Raw genomic sequence first — 18,985 nt, forward strand, 5'->3', positions numbered from 1 at the left:
CTGTACCTCAAAGCCGTATTAAACCCAAAGGGAAACATTTGTTATATTGCAGCTTACCAATTCTTAGATGTGATGGTTGCATTAGTTTTATTTTTTAGGCTTTCTTTCCTCTATTTCTGGTGATCCTGCCAGTATGTCTGTTGTTTTTCAAAGCAACAAGCTCTCTTCCAGATATAGCGGTTACAGGGATGAGACAAACCATCTGCCAATGACAGGGGTGATTACAATACTCAACTTTTATTTATGTAAAAACTTTATCCTAAAAGGGAAAGCATGTTCGGTGTAACTACTTGGAGTTTGGCTTCAATTTGTTAGTGTATTTAAATCTGCTAGTCCATTTAACACTCCCCTCCCCCCAGACAGATAATGCTGCTGTCCAAAGCTGCCCCCTGTGCTCCTTCCTCCAGAGTGGGGGCTATCTAATACAGGAGGAGTGTTACTGACCAGCAGTGCCGGGACAAGATCATCTAGAGCTCAGGGTGAACATGCTGAATTGTGCCCCCCCACAAGATGTATGAGCATTATGTGTTAGCAAAAATCCCCTCCCCCTCAAAAAATGGACTAATCTGCCTGCTTATCCCCTAAGCATTCCCCCTCCTCCCAGTACAAGTCTGCTCTTTGCTGAAATCCCCTTTCCAGCACAAATGTGTGCCCCCTCAACCCCCCAGCTCAAATCCACTAATTCCTGAAAAAAATTCCCCACTCCTAGTACAAATCCTCTACCCCTCACCTCAAATTTCACTTCTGAGCACAAATCCTCTCCCCCCACTCTAAATCCCCCCTCCCAGCAAAAATTCTCCCCAATCCCCCATCCTAACACAAATCCCCCCAATCATCCCTGCTAGCACAACCCCCCCCCCCACCCCACAAAAAAAACCTCCCCTACTTGCACAAATCCCACCCCCAACCTTCTTTTGGTGCCCCCCCACCTCACATGATATCACAGTGCCCAGGGCATCCACCCCCCAACCCACCTCTTATCCCAGCCCTGCAGACCAGATCACCAGGTGAAAACAGAGGGGAAAAGCCTAAAAAAAGAAAACTAATGCAGCCAAGAGAAAAAAACGCATTGGGCGGTAAAAAAAAGCAAAATCCACCTTTTGGTTGTCTCTGTGGAATTTTACTGAGAAGTCATTTTACCCTTTTATATGTGTTGTTTTATATATTCCATGCAATTTAAGGTTTTAGATTCCACTTTTATGCATTTTATCTTGTCTCTATTTTTGTGCCGTTTTATGTTCTGGGATTTGATTATTGTGTGCCGACATTTTATTGTACATTTTATTGTCCAACTTTCATCTTTCATGTTTCATTAAAGTTTTGTTGAATCCTTGAAGTGTTCGGTTTAGTATTTTGAAGCGTTCATTTTCAGGCTTTGGTTACAATGTATCTAAAGCCTTCCTTTGTTTTAGTTTTGATAGAGTAGGGAAGGGTTAGAACCTCGCTCAGTTTTGTTTTCACATATTTTCATTTCCTGTTCACAGAGACACAAGGAAATCTCTCCGAGGTCAGAGGAATCCCCCTCTTAGTCTAGGGTCACACCTATGCAGGTTGTGTTTGATGTGTTTCCGCATTGCGTTTTGCGTTGTGTTTTGCATTTTTGCCGCATTTTTTTTTTCTTGCTGCTAGGCAGATTTAAAACGCAAAACGCAGCAAAAACGCAATACATGCTTTTCTGCAGCGTTCCCTGTAAAGCCTATAGAACCAAAAACACAACGTTTTGCTTTCAAAAAAGTCCCTGACCCTTTCCAAAAAGAGAAAAGAGATGTGAACCTGTCCCATAGGAAATCATGTTAAATGGACTGCTGTGCATTTCTAAAAAAACTCTACAGAAACCGCTTGGGTGTGAACCTGGGGTTAGATAGGTGTCACTGGAACACATGGGGGGGGGGGGGGGGTTATGAAAACTTGAGCACTCAGAATCTGGTGCAGCTGTGCATGGGAGCCAATCAGCTTCTAGCTTCTGCTTGCTCAATTAACCCCTTTGATCCTAAGGGTAAAACAAATGTTAATGCCTAAGCACAATTTTGTAACTTTGACCTGTGTTAGTGAATCTGTACATATCATCACTACTACTGTGTGCATCCAGGGGGATTATACCGCAATTATTTCAGGAGAAATTGTACTTTCATTCATTTGATGGTAAATGATAATGGATATCTCCTGATTTTGTATCGATAATAGTAAAATAAATCATTTTTTTTAATGTAGCTGGATATTTCTTGCTTCTTCCATAACCTATCACCAAAGAACAACCCAAAATAAATTCTCCTGCCCCTGACGATCGCAGCGATACCACATGTGTGTATGTTAGTTGTGTTTGTACCCGTAGTACAGCCTAGAATCAACAGAGCGCATTCTGATTTTTTTCTTTTTTTTTATCCTACATAAAACACCGACACTAACTGACACTGACACTGATTTAGAAAAAAAATCCTGATGAAAATAATACTGACCCTGACCTTGACCCAAACACTAACCCTGGCACTGACCGAGGTCTGACAAACCTCCATCTAGGGTTTTTTTTTCCAATTATTAGTTTTTATAATATTTATTACACACAGTTGTGTTTTTTCTCTCTGCAAGGAGAGAGGTAGATAAAATGTATCTCCTACATTCAGAGAGAGAAAACACGGGGGTGGGCTTCACAATGACTGATCTCTGTGATAGCCAATAAAAGGCCATCACAGCAATCAGGTGACCTAGAATCATTCTGTGCTGGGAGCGTGCTGCATTTAGAGAAGGGGCGGAGCTTCCCCCTCCAAACCTGCTGGCAGTGCCCCGCCTCCTCCTGATGTAAGGTATTAGGGACTCTGGGGATTGGACCCTGATGGAAGGAAAGGGAGGGCTCTGGGGAGTGGACCCTGATAGAAGGAAGGGGGGGCTCTAGGGACCCTGATGTAAGCAGAGGGACTCTGGGGACCCTGACGTAAGGAGGGTACCTTGATGTAAGGTGGGGGTGAATATAGGGACCTTGATGTAAGGAGCGATGTTCCAGGAACCCCGATGGGGAGTGGACCCTGATGTAAGGAAGTAGGGGCTTTGGAGATTGGACCCTGATGTAAAGAAGGGGGGGCTCTGGGGAGTGGACTCTGATTGAAGCAGAGGGGGCTCTGGGAAGCCTGATAGAAGGAAGGGGGGGGGATATGGGGAGTCTGATGGAATGAAAGGGACCCTGGAGACCATGATGGAAGGGGGGATTGCACTGGGAACCCTAATGTAAGGAGGGGGCCCTGAGGACCCTGATGTAGGGAGGAGGGGGGACCCTGATTTAACAAGGAAAACTCTGTAGACTTGGGGACCTTGTTATTTTGGGTGGCTCTGGGGGCCCTAAAGTAAGGGGGGTAACTCTAGGGACTCTGATATTAGGGGGGACCTTGTTTGAGGGGGAACACTGATGGGGATTCTTAATTTAAGGGGGGGGGATCATCCACTCCCACGAGTCCCTCCAACTGTTAGACAAAATTTGTCCACTGTGTCACTTACTACTGACCTCTGAACTCTGGGTCACTACTGACCTCTGAACTTTGCTTCCCTTACTACTGGCCCCTGTCCTTTGCTCTGCTGACCCCTGTCCTCTGCCCAGCAGACCCAGTACACTGCCTTTGGGATCCTTGTCCTCTGCCCAGCAGAACCAGTACACTGCCCTTCTGACCCGTCCTCCGCCCAGCAGATCCAGTACACTGCCCTTCTGACCCCTGTCCGCTGCACAGCAGACCCAGTACACTGCCCTTCTGACCCCTGTCCGCTGCACAGCAGATCCAATACACTGCCCTTCTGACCCCTATCCTCCGCCCAGCAGACCCAGTACACTGCCCTTCTGACCCCTGTCCTCCGCCCTGCAGATCCAGTACACTGCCCTTCTGACCCCTGTCCGCTGCACAGCAGACCCAGTACACTGCCCTTCTGACCCCTGTCCGCTGCACAGCAGATCCAGTACACTGCCCTTCTGACCCCTGTCCGCTGCACAGCAGATCCAATACACTGCCCTTCTGACCCCTATCCTCCGCCCAGCAGACCCAGTACACTGCCCTTCTGACCCCTGTCCTCCGCCCTGCAGATCCAGTACACTGCCCTTCTGACCCCTGTCCGCTGCACAGCAGACCCAGTACACTGCCCTTCTGACCCCTGTCCGCTGCACAGCAGATCCAGTACACTGCCCTTCTGACCCCTGTCCGCTGCACAGCAGATCCAATACACTGCCCTTCTGACCCCTATCCTCCGCCCAGCAGACCCAGTACACTGCCCTTCTGACCCCTGTCCTCCGCCCTGCAGATCCAGTACACTGCCCTTCTGACCCCTGTCCTCCGCCCAGCAGATCCAGTACACTGCCCTTCTGACCCCTGTTCTTTGACAACATGCTGGTGCACGAAACGCATCAGCAAGGAGCCCACCGGAGTGACGTCACACCGCGCACGGCTACGAGGAGGCCGGCGGCCATTTTTATATACTGTACCTTCACATGTGAGTTCTTTGACATCTATTTAAAATATTTGCCTTTACAATAAACATACTTCACTATTGGCACATATCTACTCTCTGGCTGGGTTATTTATGAGCCCTGCAAGGTGGAACCTTTTTCTGGATCTGGAGGGTCCCTGTATGCTGTGATCTTTGGAGCTGGATGGGTATATGAGCGGAGTGTGACCCCAGTGTGAGCAGTGTCATCCCATGTGTCCACATTGAGCTTGAGGACCCCCGCAGCCCTAGACCAGACCCAGATGACTTCCCCCTTTTTGGATGTCTTTTCTGCACATGAAATATGTGCTTCTGGTAAGTCCATAGTGTTACCGGTTCTTCTCACCTGGAGTCACGGAACACGGAGCACGGAGCACCTTAATATCTGGATTATTGATGCATTTGACTGTATGAACTTCCTAGAAGTTGTCACCTTGATTTTGGTGTTCATAACATAAACGTCATCATAAGACGGTGTCCTCACATTGTCACCTTTGCCCCCTAGCAGCGCTCACTCTATATACGTTTATCATTCATTATTGTCATTATATGTTTGTTGTGATTATCACAATTAGCGTCGTATATTCATTTATTATATATTGTCTTTTAGAGGTGCAGAGGTTCACCTTTTTATGCTGGCTGCTTGTTTTGCTTTATGCGCTCCCAACCACCCCTTTGTCTATGAATATACAGTATATAAAACAAAACATTGTGGACCGTAGGAGGGCACCCAAGTAGTGAGCAAAGCCAACAAAAGAGAAAATATAAACAATGATTAACCGCTTAAGGACCGCCCTATAGCAGATATACTGCTACAGGGCGGCACCTGTGTGCAAAATCATGTATGTATATTTCTGGGTAGGGGGCGCACTCGAGTCACGTGCCCCCTACCCACACCGCCATTCGCGGCTGTGGATGTCAATCACTGGGTCCCACCCAGTAATTACCCGCTGGCGCCCAGTGATTACTGCCAAGCATTGATGGGGAGGAAGACTGTTTTGTTTACTAACAGTCCTCCTCCCTGTCAGCTCTGGCGCACTGCACAGCACAGCCATCCACAGCAGTGTGATTACAGTGAAGCACACAGACACCATCCCCTAGTAAAACACTCCCTGCACACAGTTAACCCTTTGATTGCCCCTCATGTTAACCCCTTCCTGCCCAGCATCATTAGTACAGTGTTTGTTTTTTTTTTGCTCTGATCACTGTATTGGTGTCACTGGAGATGTCAGTGACACCAAGTTAGTTCCCCCCCAGTGTCAGAATTTCTACCACGAGCCCCCTAAAAGTCACGGATAGCCGCCATTAATAGTAGAAAATTTTTTTTACATGTATTGGGATTTTTTTTTAGCAAAGACATGGAGCAGAATACATTTTGGCCTAAATTTATGACGCAATTTGATTTTTTTATTTTTTTTACTGGACATGTTTAATAGCAAAAAGTCCAAAATATTGTTTCCTGCAAGAACAGGTTGCTGGAAAAAAAATGTTCAATTCCCCCATTAACAGAGTCAGTGTTGATGGGGGAAATCCCTCCTGTGTAGCTGTTGTGTTCTTCCGGTGGGGGGGGGGGGGGGGGTGCTAGCAATAATCGCATGGTAAATCCGGCAGGCTGGTTGTACCCAAGTTGGTTGATCAACTTGGGTGCATCTGCCTGCCCATACATGGTTCAAATCTCCTGCTGAACTGGCCGAGATTCGAACTGTCTATGGTCAGCTTTACATTGATGGTTAAAATGTCACCTTTACAGCCAGGTTACAAGATAACTATGCCAAGTTGCTAGTTTTGCCAAGTAGCATTGGCTACAGGAAAATGCAGCAATCAAGAAATGGGGGATTAATCAGCTACAGCTCAAAGAACCTCCATCAACATCTGGAGGAACCCAAGTGTTCCACAGAACCTTGGCTGAGAATGGTTGCTCTAGACTAGAGTTTCCTCATAATGTTGAGAAATTCAAAAAACATCCAGCAGAGGCAGTTCTGCAGACAGAAACTCCTTGCCGATGACAGAGGTTGGAGAAGAACGCTCAGACTGGTTAACGCTGATTAAGGCTACAGTAACTCAGATAATCACTTTCATCTTTGGACTTTTTCAACTTTGGAGAACAGAAAAGCATCTCAGAATGGTCAACACATTAAGTTTGAAGTCGATGGGCTACAACAACAGAAGACCACATTGGGTTCCACTCCTGTTAGTGAAGAAGAAGAATCCATCCAATACTGTGCCCATTGCACAGGCCCACCAAAACTGGACATAAGAAGACTGGAGAAATGTATCCTGGTCTAATGAATCTCAATTCCTGCTGAGGCACACAGATGGAAGGCCAGTCCATGAATGCACAGGTCATTTTTTACTTTTGTCAAACTTTCTTAATTAGTATTTAATGGGTTCTGCCAGGTGTTTGTTTATGTTTGTGTTCATTTTGGGTATATTTCTTATCACTATTGCTTCAGGAAATAACAAGAATAATCACTCTTCCACAGCCTATTATTGATCTTACCCTGGACATCAGGATAGTGGGCCATGAAGGCCAGGCAGAATTTCAGGGTAGAATCTGTGGTCTCAGAACCCGCTGCCAACAGCCCCGCCAGGACATTCAGGAGACTCATCACATAAATTTGGGTCCTCTTCATGCTCCTCCTGAGCAGGCACAGAGAGAACCATTGTCAGATAACTGGAGCGAGCAAAATGCACAAACTAAATACTACTATTACTGCAAGGCAATTAAGGGCCCTTTCATACCATGCCTATGCAGTAACATGTTTTCTTACACACGTGAGCTTAGGCACTTTTTTTCAAGTTTACACATATTTTGTGCTTTGAATGTTCAATTTTTTTAGTTCATTTGTTGTAGGGAGGAGATGAGAGGGGAGGGAAAGACAACAAGAGAAGGGGAGAAGATGTGAGAGGACAAGAAGGTAAAGGAGGAGGAGAGGAAGGGAGAAGAGAGGAAAGGAGAAGAGAAGTAGAGAAAGAGGGAGAGGAGAAGGACAGAGAGAGGGAGAGGAGAAGGACAGAGAGAGGGAGAGGAAGAGGGAGAGGAGAAGGAGAGAGAAAGAGGAGAAGCAGAGGAAAGCAGAATGAGAGAGAGAGAGGGGAGAGGGAGAGAAGAAGAGAGAGAGGAGAAGCAAAGGAGAGCAGAAGGAGAGAGAGAGGGAGAGGAGAGGGAAAGGCAGGAGAGGGAGAGGAGAAGCAGAGGAGAGAAGAGAAGATGAGGAGAGGAAGAGAAAATGAAACAGAATAGAGGAGAGGAAAAGGAGAAGAAAAGAAGAGGAGGAGAAGAGGGAGAGGAAAGGAGCAGAATTATACCTGGTTGGGGAGCCTGACGTGAAGAGAAGGCATCCTCTTACAACTCCCGCTTGGGGCCCCTGATAGTGGGAACAGAGGGCGCAGAGCCAGGAGTGGCACGAGTGCCAAGTGGATCTAGAGCTGGCAGCAGGTAGCTGAAGACCCAGGAGATCCGGATGCAGGCCAGGTGCAGATGCAGGAGCATAGGTGCAGCAGCAGGCAGGTATGGCGGCAACCAGGATGCAGACTGGGACTGGACACTGGAGCGTGGATGCGGTAGCAGGCAGGTATGGCAGTGACCAGGACGCAGACCAGATGCAGGACCGTGGGTACAATGGCAGGTAAGTATGACAGCCGTCAGGATATGAGCCAGATCCAGGACCGTGGGTGCAGCAGCAGGTAAGTATGGCAGCCGTCAGGATGTGAGCCAGGTGCAGGTGCAGGTACCTGGATGTAGCAGAGTCAAACAAGCCGGGTCAGTATCAAGCAGGCAGATCAAGTACAAGGGAGCAGGCAAGCGGATGGTCAGGGATAGCCGAGGTCGGTGCAGGCGGAGTTCTTTCTTAGTCAGGTCAGATCAGGATACAGGCAGCAGAATCAGGTAATAAGCGCAGGGACGTTTTAGACCAGAAGGCATTTATTGTATTGACAGGGTCCCTGACAGTGTCCCCTCCCTAAGGGCAGCCTCCGGATGCCCAACTGGGCCATCTTGTCTTCATCCACCCGGCGGTATCACTAGCAACCCACAGAACGGGATTCCCCAGGGCGTGGGGTCTAAGCCCCAATCTGCTTATTCACCCCTGGCCCCTGATGGTGGGGATGGACTTGGAGCAGACTGAGACCCATGAGTGCACCCGACTGTGGTAGAGGGAACCGCCAGAGGTATGTATCAGAAGAGAGCCTGATGTGAAGGGGCTGGCAGACCGTGTAGTGTAGTCAGGCAGGCTGGGTCGGTAAAAGTAGAGGCAGAACGGTACAGAGCAGCGGACAGAGAGTAGTCGGGTCACAAGCCAGGTTTCAGCAACAGGAGGTCAGGTATTCAGGAGTAAGCAAAAGAATAGTCAGACGAGCCAGGGATCAGAGCGGGAGACGGTCAGCAGAGGTCAGAATCAAGCAGGGTCGGTAACAAGGTATCTCACACAGGAACAGACGAGCAGGGAACAGGGAATGAAGACCATACGGCAATGTGAGGATTGCATGAGCTGGTTTAAATAGCTTGCACGGCGCCAACAGGCGCTCCTGGGTCCTAGTGCCTGCCCAACCATCATTGGTGACAGGCGCACCTGGGTCCTAGTGCCCACCTGCCTGTATGTCTTGTCGGGATCCTACACCTGTGCAGATTCATGCACCGTGGTGATCTCTGAGATTCCTGACAAGGGCCCTTGAACCCCTCGTGTATTTTATTGTATTGTTACTGTACTGTCCCATGTATTGTCTCCCATTGTAATGTACAGCTCTGAGCAAACTGTTGGCGCTATATAAATACTGTGTAATAATAATAATAATAATGTCATCAGAACAGGATGCAAGAAGGTCACCAGTGGGATCCCACTTTATGTGTTTATTGGCCACTACTCAGTGCTCCTACTCCTTGACCTCTCTGCGGCCTTCGACACAGTCGACAACCCCCTCCCCCTCTAAAAACTACACTCCCTCGGCCTCAGAGATTCCGCTCTCTCCTGGCTCTCATCCTACCTATCACAACGCTCCTTCAGCGTTACCTATAACGCTACCACCTCCCCCTCACTCCCCCTCTCTGTTGGGGTCCCTCAAGGCTCTGTCCTCGGGCCCCTTCTCTTCTCCATCTACACCTCCTCCCTTGGCCAACTCATACACTCTCACGGCTTCAACTACCACCTCTATGCCGACGACACGCAAATCTATCTCTTGACCCCCCACCTCACCCCCTCAGTCTCCGCCCGAATCACACACCTACTGAGCGACATATCAGACTGGATGTCGCTCCACTTCCTTAAACTGAACCTCTCCAAAACCGAGCTCCTAGTCTCCCCCCCCAGCCCGGACCCCACCCCCCATTGACTTCTCCATCACATCCAACAACGCCACCATCAGGCCCGCCCCGCAGGCCAGAGTACTTGGTGTCATTCTGGACTCCAATCTATCCTTCCAGCCCCAAGTCCAATCACTAACAAACTCATGCAGACTCCACCTCCGCAACATCGCCAAAATCTGCACGTTCCTAACCCCAGAAACCACTAAACAGCTCATCCACTCCCTCATCATATCACGACTCGACTACTGCAACTCCCTACTCACTGGCCTGCCTCGCCACAGGCTATCCCCGCTTCAGTCTATCCTGAACTCTGCGGCCAGACTCATCCACCTTACCAACCGCTCCGTTTCTGCCACCCCCCTCTGCCAATCCCTCCACTGGCTTCCGATTGCCCAATGGATCAAAACTGTCCATCATACTGCCCCGAACTACATCACTGACCTAATATCAAAATACCACCCAACACGCACTCTCCGCTCCTCACAAGACCTCCTTCTCTCTAGTTCCCTGGTCTCCCCCTGCCATGCCCGTCTTCTGAACTTCTCCAGGGTGTCAAGCATCCTCTGGAACTCCCTACCCCAAACCATCAGACTGTCACCTACTCTCCTCTCCTTTAGGTGAACCCTGAAAACCCACCTCTTCAGGGAAGCCTACCCCACCCCTTGCTAATTGCCGATCTCCTCCACTCTTCCTACCACTCCATCCCCCACAGCTATTTCCTCCTGTACCACTCTCCTCTCTCTCCTAGATTGTAAGCTCCAAGGAGCAGGGCCCCTCAAACCCCTCGTGTATTGTATTGTTACTGTACTGTCCCATGTGTTGTCTCCCATTGTAATGTACAGCGCTGAGCAAACTGTTGGCGCTATATAAATACTGTGTAATAATAATGTCATTAGAACAGGATACAAGAAGGTCACCAGTGGGATCCCACTTTATTGCGGTCACTTCATTTGTGTATCCCTGGAATGTGTTTATTGGCTTGTCTTGTCCCAATTTGCAGACAGGAATGCACATATCTGTACTGCATGATGCAAACGTGTTGTTACTTTGCCAGTCCACATCTAACGCTGGTGCCGTGTGAAAAGGAAACTGTTGTTTTGCCCCCCCTGTGTGTGTCCCAGATTATGGTCGTCTTGTCTACGCCTGCACTTTAAATAATATTTCCTTTCTTGTCCCATTTCAAGGCAAATATAGGTCCTTTGTGTTGCCCCAAGGTGCTTGCAAGGTTTCCATCTTCTGTCCAGATTCTGGCAAAGCCATCATAGGATCCAGTGTCTAGAAGTGTTCCTTCACTATTCCAATCTAAGGATCCTTGTTACTAGGACCATCTTGTCCCCCCCCCTCGTATACAGTGTCTAAGGACCAGCTGTGTTGAAGCACTAGTGCTGTTTTCACTGAGATTCCATATCCGTGCCGTCCAATCACCTGACCCTGATGCCAATAGATCACTAACTGGGTTCCAGGCACAAACCAACACTTCTGATTCCTGACCACGTAATACTACTGCTTTGCTAGATGGGATTTCTACATCTCCATCAACTTCCATCCTATCAGTGTGGTTATTTGCCAGTCCCTGTCCTCCATTCTCCTCCCCGTTTGCTGCATTTTCCCCATTCTTCGCAGATGGCTGCTGGTTGTTTGCCGTTGCAGCGGCTGCCTGTTGCTGCACAAGCTTGTCTCTGTATGCCTGCTGTCTTGTCTGTACCACATCAGGTATAACTGCATCAATCAGGGAGATTCCATCGTCCTCCCGTCACAAAGTGTGCCATCCTCATCAATGCTCACTTCTGCCTCCACATACTGCAATCCTTTGTGAATGATGGAAATGAAAGCAGCAGGTGGCACCAGGGCACCATTGATATCAGACCGGCTGATATGGCTCTCTATACCAAAAGTGAATGCTGAATGGGAGAATCCCGACTCCTGCAAGTATCGCTACACCACAAAGTATCCTCATCACGGCTTATACTCATCTTTATGCCACCTAAACCAGGACTTCCCAGCAAACTGAGAAAAGACACCTTTGCAACCTTTGACTTCAGATGTTATGGCAGTCCTTCCATGTGATGGCTGCATTAGTTTTCTCTTTTCAAGCCAATCACATCTTCTCGTCCAAAAGTCACACTCTAAAAGCCGGTATAGTACTGGAGAAAACAACAAGGGAATCTTGGCGCCGTGATGGAGGAACCGCGTGTGCCCCCGGATTCGCCTTCCTTGGTTACACGTCCATCACTCCCGGGGCAGCGGCAGCCGGTAAGCCTCTTATGTGGAGGAAGATCGGTAAGAGACGAGGGGGGGAGACAGGAAAGTGCGACCCCCCCTCAGAGTTCCACAACAATAAAAAGTGTTTAGTGTTTAACCCCTCGCCTGCAGAGCACTTCTACCCCCTTCTTTACCAGGACAATTTTCAGCTTTCATCGCTGCCACACTTTGATTGACAATTGCGCGGTCATGCAACATTGTACCCATATGAAATTTTTATCATTTTTTTCTCACAAATAGAGCTTTCTTTTGGTGGTATTTATCACTGCTGGGCGCTTTACTTTTTGCGCTATAAACAAAAACATTGCAAAAAAAAAAGAAAAAAAAAGTTTCTTTGTTTCTATTATAAAATTTTTCGAAAAAAAAAATTTTCTCCTTCACTGATGTGCGTTGATGAGGTAGCACTGATGGGCACTAATAGGCAGCACTAAAGGGCACTGATAGGCAGCACTAATGAGGTGGCACTGATAGGCAGCACTAATGAGGTGTGACGGAGAGGCGGCACTGATAGATGACACTGATGATGGGTACTGATAGATGGCACTGATAGGTAGCACTGACTGGCATCACTGCTGGGCACTGACTGGCACAACTGCTGGGCACTGACTGGCAGCACTGCTGGGCTGCACTGGTGGGTGGTACTGGTGGGCACAGGTGGGTGGCACTTATGGGCACAGGTGGGTGCACTGCTGGGCACAGGTGGGCAGAACTTGTGGGTGGCACTGCTGGGCACCAATCATCAGGGCACTGATCGTCAGTGGCCCTGATGATCGGTGCCGATCCCTGCTCTGACAACTGCCGGTTCTCGGCAGTACTTTCCTCACGATCTGACAGCGTGAGGAAAGTGCAGCCGAGAACCGGCAATTGCATTTCCCGGTGATCAGCGTGTCATTGGACACGGCTGATCACGTGGTAAAAGGCCGCTGTGATTGGCCTTTTACCACATCACGTGATCAGCTGTGTCCGTAGGACACAGCGATCACGGAGATAGCTGGGTGCGCGCCGAGCGTGTTCTGGGAGGACGTCATATGACGCCCACCCAGAACTGGCCAGCCGCAGTGTAGACGTCATCTGGCTATCTGCGGTCGGCAAGAAGTTAAAGAATTTAAAAAAAGTTAAGTTTTAAAAAATAAAAAAGGTTTTACTGATAAAAATGTTTTAGTTTTACACAAAACAGTTTTAGTGTTAAAAAATAAATAAAACAAAAAATAGTTTATGTGCTAAAAAATAAAAAAAATGCTTTAGTGTTAAAAAAATAAAAACATTTATTATTGTTAAAAGATAAAAATAAAAAATATTTCATCCCCGCCCCCTTCTCTGTCCCCGCCCCCTCTTCCTCGCTCCTCCTCTGTCTATCCCTAACCCCCCCCGTAGCTCTGCAGAGTCATTACCCCCACCGATCAAATTCTCTCTGATATGTTACTACGTCTTACTAATATTTGTATTCACTGGACACCATCAGATATGCTGCATTGTTTTCTTGGCTCTTCCCCTCCCCCTCTATATACAGACATTGATACTCTGCATACTTACCCCTGAATCTTGTTGTCAATATAATGTCTAATGCCTCCCGCTAATGTCTCCATCCCCATGTTATAATGACAAGAAAATTGTTTGAACAAGAAAAATAAAAAAATATTTTTGTGTTAATAAAAAAAGTGTTAAAAAATAAAAAAAATGTGTATTGTTAAAATTATTTTTTTTTAAGTGTTGGGGTTAAAAATAAACAATTTTATTGTTAAAAACTAAATAAAAACAAAAAATGTTTTTGTGTGAAAAAATAGAAAATGTTTTAATGGTATTTTTTTTTAAACTTGTAGTGTTAAAATAAATTACAAAAAGTTTTAGTGTTAAAAAAAAAATAAAACGGTTTTGTTGTTAAAAAAATAAAAATAAAACGTTATTATGTTAAAAAATTAAAAGGTTTTGTGTTAAAAAAAGTAAAAAAAAAATTTTTAGTATTAAAAGTAATAGAAATAAAAAAAGTTTTAGTGTAAAAAAAAAAAAAGTTTTGTGTGTCCTGTGTTGTGTATGGATTGGTGCAGGTCAGGACTACAATCCCCTCCCCCTTCCATACGAGGACAGGTGTGTGCTGTGGGTGGGGAGTTGTAGTTCCAGCGCACGCCTGCAGTACCCATGTTCCCACACTAGATGTCTCCCCCGCTCAGCCCCGCTCCGCCGGCTCTCCATCCCCGGCTGTCCTCATTAACCCCGGTGTGTCCGGTGGGCGGGGTGCCGGTGGGGTGTCGGTCCCTCCTCCCCGGTGTGCTCAGTATGGAGGGATGGCGGTAGAAGGCGGGGTGGAGGTGCAGCTCCGGGACGGTTGGTACACAGTTGCGGGGAAGTTGTCGGAGGTCTCCCCGGTGCTGAGCGCGGACCGGTCCGGGGACAACGGGGTGACCAATGGATCGTTCCGGAGCCCCTCCAGCCCAAGGCCATCGCCAACCAGAAGCGGACGGTGCGGGTGGTGGAGCCGGGCGGGCTGGGGATCCATGAAGGGGGGCCGGGAAAACAAGATGCCCGTCCTCATCTCCAACATCTTCCGCGGGCTGGCCGCCGACCTCACCCACTCCCTCTGTCGGGGGCGCCATCCTCTCCGTCACTGACCAACCTCCGGGATGACACACGTGACGAGGGCGGGCAGGGAGGTCACCCTGGAGGGTAAGTACCACCTGTGACATGGGATGGGGGGGCATGTATCTGTAGGGGACATGGGGGGGTAAGTACCACCTGTGACATGGGATGGGGGGCATGTATGTGTAGGGGACATGGGGGGGTAAGTACCACCTGTGGCATGGGATGGGGGGCATGTATGTGTAGGGGACATGGGGGGTAAGTACCACCTGTGACATGGGATGGGGGGCATGTATGTGTAGGGGACATGGGGGGGTAAGTACCACCTGTGACATGGGATGGGGGGCATGTATGTGTAGGGGACATGGGGGGGGGGGGGGGGTAAGTACCACCTGTGGCATGGGATGGGGGGGGCATGTATGTGTAGGGGACATGGGGGGTAAGTACCACCTGTGACATGGGATGGGGGGCATGTATGTGTAGGGGACATGGGGGGGTAAGTACCACCTGTGACATGGGATGGGGGGCATGTATGTGTAGGGGACATGGGGGGGGTAAGTACCACCTGTGGCATGGGATGGGGGGGGGGCATGTATGTGTAGGGGAAATGGGGGGTAAGTACCACCTGTGACATGGGATGGGGGGCATGTATGTGTAGGGGACATGGGGGGGTAAGTACCACCTGTGACATGGGATGGGGGGGGGCATGTATGTGTAGGGGACATGGGGGGTAAGTACCACCTGTGACATGGGATGGGGGGCATGTATGTGTAGGGGACATGGGGGGGGTAAGTACCACCTGTGGCATGGGATGGGGGGGGGGCATGTATGTGTAGGGGACATGGGGGGTAAGTACCACCTGTGACATGGGATGGGGGGCATATATGTGTAGGGGACATGGGGGGTAAGTACCACCTGTGACATGGGATGGGGGGCATGTATGTGTAGGGGACATGGGGGGTAAGTACCACCTGTAATATGGGATGGGGGGTGCCATGTATGTGTAGGGGACATGGGGGGTAAGTACCACCTGTGACATGGGATTGGGGGGCATGTATGTGTAGAGGACATGGGGGGGTAATTACCACCTGTGACATTGGATGGGGGTGTCATGTATGTGTAGGGGACATGCGGGGGTAATTACCACCTGTGCATGTGATGGGGGGGCATGTATGTGTAGGGGACATGTGGGGGTAAGTACCACCTGTGACATGAGATGGGGGGGGCATGTATGTGTAAGGGACATGCGGGGGTAAGTACCACCTGTGGCATGGGGTGAGGTGTCATGCATGTGTAGGGGACATGTGGGGGTAAGTACCACCTGTGGCATGGGATGGGGGGGCATGTATGTGTAGGGGACATGGGGGGGTAAGTACCCCCTGTGACATGGGATGGGGGGGCATGTATGTGTAGGGGACATGGAGGTAAACCACCTGTGACATGGGATGGGGGGCATGTATGCTTGTATGTGTAGGGGACATGGGGGGGTAATTACCACCTGTGACATTGGATGGGGGTGTCATGTATGTGTAGGGGACATGCGGGGGTAAGAACCACCTGTGGCATGGGATGGGGGTGTCATGTATGTGTAGGGGACATGTATGGGTAAGTACCACCTGTGGCATGGGGTGAGGTGTCATGTATGTGTAGGGGACATGGGAGGGTAAGTACCACCTGTGACATGGGATTGGGGGGCATGTATGTGTAGAGGACATGGGGGGGTAATTACCACCTGTGCATGTGATGGGGGGGCATGTATGTGTAGGGGACATGTGGGGGTAAGTACCACCTGTGACATGAGATGGGGGGGGCATGTATGTGTAAGGGACATGCGGGGGTAAGTACCACCTGTGGCATGGGGTGAGGTGTCATGCATGTGTAGGGGACATGTGGGGGTAAGTACCCCCTGTGACATGGGATGGGGGGGCATGTATGTGTAGGGGACATGGAGGTAAACCACCTGTGACATGGGATGGGGGGCATGTATGCTTGTATGTGTAGGGGACATGGGGGGGTAATTACCACCTGTGACATTGGATGGGGGTGTCATGTATGTGTAGGGGACATGCGGGGGTAAGAACCACCTGTGGCATGGGATGGGGGGGCATGTATGTGTAGGGGACATGTATGGGTAAGTACCACCTGTGGCATGGGGTGAGGTGTCATGTATGTGTAGGGGACATGGGAGGGTAAGTACCACCTGTGACATAGGATGGGGGGCATGTATGTGTAGGGGACATGGAGGTAAACCACCTGTGACATGGGATGGGGGGCATGTATGTGTAGGGGACATGGGGGAGTAAGTACCACCTGTGGCATGGGATGGGGGGGCATGTATGTGTAGGGGACGGGGGGGGGTAAGTACCACCTGTGGCATGGGATGGGGGTGCCATGTATTTGTAGGGGACATGGAGGTAAACCACCTGTGGCATGGGATAGGGGTGCCATGTATGTGTAGGGGACTTGGGGGGTAAGTACCACCTGTGGCATGGGATGGGGGGGCATGTATGTGTAGGGGACATGTGGGGGTAAGTACCACCTGTGGCATGGGGTGAGGTGTCATGTATGTGTAGGGGACATGGGAGGGTAAGTACCACCTGTGACATGGAATGGGGGGCATGTATGTGTAGGGGACATGGGAGGGTAAGTACCACCTGTGACATGGAATGGGGGGCATGTATGTGTAGGGGACATGGAGGTAAACCACCTGTGACATGGGATGGGGGGCATGTATGTGTAGGGGACATGGGGGAGTAAGTACCACCTGTGGCATGGGATGGGGGGGGGCATGTATGTGTAGGGGACATGGGGGGGTAAGTACCACCTGTGACATGGGATGGGGGGCATGTATGTGTAGGGGACATGGGGGAGTAAGTACCACCTGTGGCATGGGATGGGGGGTGGCATGTATGTGTAGGAGACATGGGAGGGTATGTACCACCTGTGACATGGGATGGGGGGCATGTATGTGTAGAGGACATGGGGGGGTAAGTACCACCTGTGACATGAGATGGGGGGGGCATGTATGTGTAGGGGACATGTGGGGGTAAGTACCACCTGTGGCATGGGGTGAGGTGTCATGTATGTGTAGGGGACATGGAGGGTAAGTACCACCTGTGGCCTGGGATTGGGGGGCATGTATGTGTAGAGGACATGGGGGGAAAGTACCACCTGTGACATGGGATGGGGGGGCATGTATGCATGTATGTGTAGGGGACATGGGGGGGGTAAGTACCACCTGTGGCATGGGTTGGGGGGGCATGTATGTGTAGGGGACATGGGAGAGTAAGTACCACCTGTGACATGGGATGGGAGGCATGTATGTGTAGGGGACATGGGGAGGTAAGTACCACCTATGGGATGGGGTGCCATGTATGTGTAGGGGACATGGGGGGGTAAGTACCCCCTGTGACATGGGATGGGGGGGCATGTATGTGTAGGGGACATGGAGGTAAACCACCTGTGACATGGGATGGAGGGCATGTATGCATGTATGTGTAGGGGACATGGGGGGTAACTACCACCTGTGGCATGGGATGGGGGGGCATGTATGTGTAGGGGACATGTGGGGGTAAGTACCACCTGTGGCATGGGGTGAGGTGTCATGTATGTGTAGGGGACATGGGAGGGTAAGTACCACCTGTGACATGGGATGGGGGGCATGTATGTGTAGGGGACATGGGGGAGTAAGTACCACCTGTGGCATGGGATGGGGGGCGGCATGTATGTGTAGGGGACATGGGAGGGTATGTATCACCTGTTACATGGGATGGGGGGCATGTATGTGTAGGGGACATGGGGGGGTAAGTACCACCTGTGACATGGGATGGGGGGCATGTATGTGTAGGGGACATGGGGGGGTAAGTACCACCTGTGACATGGAATGGGGGGCATGTATGTGTAGGGGACATGGAGGGTAAGTACCACCTGTAATATGGGATGGGGGGTGCCATGTATGTGTAGGGGACATGGGGGAGTAAGTACCACCTGTGGCATGGGATGGGGGGTGGCATGCAAGTGTAGGGGACATGGGGGGTAAGTACCACCTGTGACATGGGATGGGGGGCATGTATGTGTAGGGGACATGGGGGGGTAAGTACCACCTGTGACATGGGATGGGGGGCATGTATGTGTAGGGGACATGGGGGGTAAGTACCACCTGTAATATGGGATGGGGGGTGCCATGTATGTGTAGGGGACATGGGGGGTAAGTACCACCTGTGACATGGGATTGGGGGGCATGTATGTGTAGAGGACATGGGGGGGTAATTACCACCTGTGACATTGGATGGGGGTGTCATGTATGTGTAGGGGACATGCGGGGGTAAGAACCACCTGTGCATGTGATGGGGGGGCATGTATGTGTAGGGGACATGTGGGGGTAAGTAC

At 49.9% G+C, this 18,985-nt stretch overlaps 1 pseudogene; it reads right to left on the bottom strand.

Annotated features, from left to right (window-relative positions):
• Nucleotides 1-4,787: 4,787 nt before the first annotated feature.
• On the bottom strand, nucleotides 4,788-11,733 carry LOC149450323 (F-box-like/WD repeat-containing protein TBL1XR1 pseudogene; annotated as a pseudogene).
• Nucleotides 11,734-18,985: the final 7,252 nt, after the last annotated feature.

The sequence above is a fragment of the Staurois parvus genome, unplaced genomic scaffold, assembly GCF_062004578.1.
Source record: "Staurois parvus isolate SC_StPar_1 unplaced genomic scaffold, SC_StPar_1.0 ptg000575l, whole genome shotgun sequence".
NCBI lineage: Eukaryota > Metazoa > Chordata > Amphibia > Anura > Ranidae > Staurois > Staurois parvus.